Here is a 4,675-nt window from a genome sequence, read left to right as displayed (position 1 = left end):
ATGGTTTTGTCCTAGTGACTAATGAGTTAGAGCTAATATATAGTGATGTTTGTGGTCTTATCCAAACATTACATATAGACCATGAGAAGGAGTGTGCGTGCATGCACGCACACACACACTCACAAATTTTCATGTCTTTATGGCTCAAGAGGGTATCCAAAATCACAATGCCTTATGCTTCACAACAAAATGGAGTGGCTGAGGGGAAGCACAATATTCATATGGAAATGGGGCAATGCCCTAGTAAAAGTGCAAACTTTGTCTCATGGCTTCTAGTGCTAGAAGTGATGTTGTGAGCTAATTGTGTATTAAATAGGTGTTCAACCAAGGCTATGTAGACAATTATACCTTATGGGACTTGCCATATTAGAAAGCCTTTAATTGTTATGAGGGCAACAAGAACTTGGCAAGGATAAGGATTGTTGTCTCACAACTTACTAGAGAATAACTTGAAGAAGAAGAAGAACTTATTTCTTTATGTCAAAAGGATGAAGTACAATAGTATATTTCTTGATACAAGATTGATACAAGAAGAGGCCTTGATATAAGACTAGATCCAAGACAAGAACATTTCATCTTCATCAACATCTAAACAAGCCAAGGCATATTCAAAAGCACACCATTACCATGCATTTGTCTATCGTCCTAAGTAGTGGATATGCTATCATGGCAAAGAGAAGGGGTGCAAGGGGGTTCTGCCTGATAGATCTATGGAGGGCAAAGGGGGATGAGAGGACCCCATTTATATTGATGGATGTGACAAAATGATTGAAGAGGGTAGCTACCATCCATACATAGATTGGCCCAAACTTCATAACTGCCATCACAACCAAAATGAATTCCCAACTAACATGGTCATAAGCTTTGTCGCAGTCTATATTGATTAGCACAAAGTCTACTTGATGACTCATGGCATAATCCATGGATAATATCAAAGTTAACACAGCATCATGAAAGCTTCTACCATGCACAAAGCCATAATGCTTGGGATGGATTATCTTAGAAAATAGCTGCTTAAATCTCAAAGCCATGCTTTGACAAATACATTATAGGAAAATTTTTGGAGAGTCAACAACCTCTAGTTGGATACTTTGCTTTGGTCTTGGGACTTGGGAATTAACTTGATAATGCCACGATCTATGGCAAGGTGTATCATATCCAAGGTTCTCATCCAATTGAGAATATCTATAAGGTCTTATCCACAAGACCCCCAAATTTGTTGAAATACATCAGCTAGAAAGCCCATCATTATATGGGGATTCCCCAATCTTGAAGCCAAAAGCAGACACCTTTACCTTTGCCAAGGAGAAGCGTCTATCCAAAAGAAGTGCATGATATATGGGTATGGGTGAGATAGCTTCAAATAAGAACTCTTGGATTTTGGTTTCATAGTTAGGGATGTCTTAGGGCTTAGTTCCAATGATGGAGGCTAGATGGACCTTGAAGACATTGGCAATGGGTGGCTAATTATACACATTAACAAATCCTCCTTATTTTCAATGCTCACTATGGTTTTCTTTCTTTGTTTCTCCTCCATACTGGAGAAGAAGAACTTGTTGGGCCCAGCTCCAAACACTTCCCACTTACCTCTTAGTTGAACTTTAGTGGCCTTGATTGCCTCATCCTCTTGCATCTTGATAAACTCCCTCATGTCTTTTAAGCACATCTATAGTATTACATCATTAGGTTGGAGAGATAGATCCTCTAGCACATTAGATCTTGCCATGCACATCGGCTCCCTGGCTTTCCTTCTATATGTCACTTTGCATTTACCATAGTTCTTGGCCACCATCATGATTACAATTTGGCACTTCAACCATCTGAAGTTGAGTGAGGCAAAGGGATCTCTAACCTTCTCCCATATGCTACACAACCTCTGGATGAATGCTTTTTCCTCTAGAAAGGAAACATTGAACCTGAAGGGGGAATACCATTTTGATTATACCAAAGGGGAGGATAATCTTGAAGTGGTCAAGATTTAGGACATGATCTGAGATAGCCACTTCTTCTATCCTTCTATATGCAAGTTGAGCATTGAGCTACCAAGCTCCATTGGTGGCATAGAATCTATCAAGATTGGACCCTCTCCATGTGACTCCAATATGACAATTATGCCATCAGGTTATCTTCATTGTTAGTCAATAGGGCAACATCTATCAAATCATAGGTTGTGGTGAAGTCGATACCATGAGAGTGATCACCAATTCTAGATGTCACATTCCAATCCTCGCCAATGATGGCATTGTAACCTCAGAGTTGTTGGGACAAGAATTTCCACTATCTGGCTCTTGTAAACAAACAATTGGAGGCTTACACTGAACATAGTAGTAGTTCCTCCTGCCACACCCTGACCAAGGCTCCTATAGCACTCCCATCACTCACAATGAATACCAAGGTAGGATTCAATTCCTCACTATCAATAAGCATTATGCCACCCTTGCCCCTATTAACTACGTCATAGAAGGCGGCATAGCCTAGGACCATAAATGAGGAGTAGACCTGATGCCAGGAGGCATATTCCACGGTGGATTCCGTAAAATTATATTTATTGTCGGGGCTCATACACAAGGTGGATTCCTTGTGCGAAAAGTCAATGGGGACTCTTGTCCTTTTCGGGTGTCTTGTTAATTTAATGTGCAAGTGGGTGATTTCATAGCGGGTGATTCCGTAAAATACATATTTAAATTAATGGACATTTATGAGTTTAGAGTGCGCACTCATAATAAATTAAGGTTAGGATTAAGTTCTAACCAATTTATTTATTTTGTAGCTGAAGACTGCTAGGTATTCACTTTTGTCGATTTAATTTTATTATTTTTCTAACAATTGTGAATGCTTCAGTTGATGTGTAGAGCAGGCAGCGGTGGCGTTGGGAAGCACTAGGTGATAGCGTGTATTCAAGTTATTTAGAAGAAATTATCATTTTGATGGGCGCGCATCTTAGGCGTGGAGCCAATATTTATTTTGACGCACTTGACATTTATTTATTATTTTGTATGCGCATGGGTGCACAATTTAAATATTTTGGGCGCCCAACCGCTTTATTCTTTAGTTGGACAAACGTAAACACAAAAGCTAAAGCGTGCTAATTGTAAATTTGGGCTATTTTTGAGCTTGGAGATGAATAATATATTAAATACATGCTTTGTGGAGCGCTCATACAAGGCATGGGGGGAGATTATACCCAATTAGTCTTTTTGCTCCATGTCGTGCAAGTCTTCTCTCTTGTTTTTTGTGCAAAAGTAGAGCTCTTTTGTTCTTGGGGACCTTCCGACGCTCGCTACGTATGCATACAGCATCCGATCTGTGCACCAATGGTATTAGAGTGAAGCTGAGATCGAGGGCTTCCAATCGCTTACCATCTCACGTGAAGGCAAAGCTCCTGGAACAATCGAGCTCTACAGTCAGTCTCACGAGAATCTGTCAATACCAGCGTGTTGTTGGCAGGGAAGAACCCCCTGCTACGTTGTTGGATCATGAAGGACCAGCTTCTACAGACAGAGGACCATACGGGAAGCTTCTTCATCAAGTCTTCTATTCTTAGAAAAAAGAGATAAGAATTTTCAATTAGTGTGACTATAAAGCTTAATAAGCTTTATAAAAAGCTTAATCTCCTAAAATTCAATGACAGCGGCGGCAGGATGAACTCAACGGCGTCGATTGTGATCAGGACATGCCGCCGTTCTGAAACGAAAAAATTTACGTTAAGCTTAAAGATTTTAAGCTTCTCTAAATCTTAAAACAATTTTCCTCTTTAAATCTTCTTCATAGCAGCAGTTCCCACAGAAACAATCACGAACTCGTCTTCAACCTCCCTGCAAGCCCCTGTTCACACCTGCGCTGTGACAGTGTTGATTTCTAGCAAGCAGATTGCTATACACAGTCTACACGCATGAAGTATCCTCTTGGAAGAAGGCCATGACATCAACTTCAACATCCGCAAAGAAGAAATATTGCAAAAAGCCATTAAAAAAAAAAAAAAGAAATAAGCCTTGTAAACCCGACTTTGAGCTACGCTCATCCCACTAACAAGATTTCGAGTGTGTGAGGTTGTTTGAAATTTTGCAAGATGTCCGATCAAACCATGGAAGATTTTATGGCCGAAGGTGATTTACCGGAACCAACGATGGAGCAAAAATTGGACCTAATTATGATGCAGCTTCAAGAGGAACGAAGAACATGTCAAACTTTACAAGCTCAATTGGCCAATCTGCAACGATCTACCGTTGATCAAGATGGACTGCAATCGGACGATCTTATATGACATACGATCGATGCGACACTTGAAGCGCAATCTATTCGGAAAGAAACAAAGATAAGTAAAAGAAATTTCCAATTTTGTACTTTCAATGGGTCACGCGATGGAAAGACTGTAATTGCTTTTATCAGTCAATTTGATGATTATTTCCATGAAGAACAGTATGTTGAGAAAGACAAAATTAAGGGTGTCACTAATCATTTAGTGGACAGAGCATCCCTATGGTGGACTATTGTCCGCAAAAGCATTGATTGTCCTACTACTTGGGAGACTTTCCAAAAGAAATTTTTGCAAAATTTTCTTCCACCCCAATTCCATGAAAAAGCAATCAAACAATGGGATCTTCTGCAAGAGAGGGATCGTGAGCCTATTTCACACTATACCGAGCGTTTTTGGAATGCTTTAATGCAACTTCGA

Source organism: Lygodium microphyllum, chromosome 25 (assembly GCF_053477565.2).
Source record: "Lygodium microphyllum isolate KBCC chromosome 25, Lygodium_microphyllum_v1.1.10, whole genome shotgun sequence".
In the NCBI taxonomy this organism is placed as follows: Eukaryota; Viridiplantae; Streptophyta; class Polypodiopsida; order Schizaeales; family Lygodiaceae; genus Lygodium; species Lygodium microphyllum.
The sequence above is the reverse complement of the archived record's forward strand: the minus strand, read 5'-3'. Positions refer to the sequence as shown.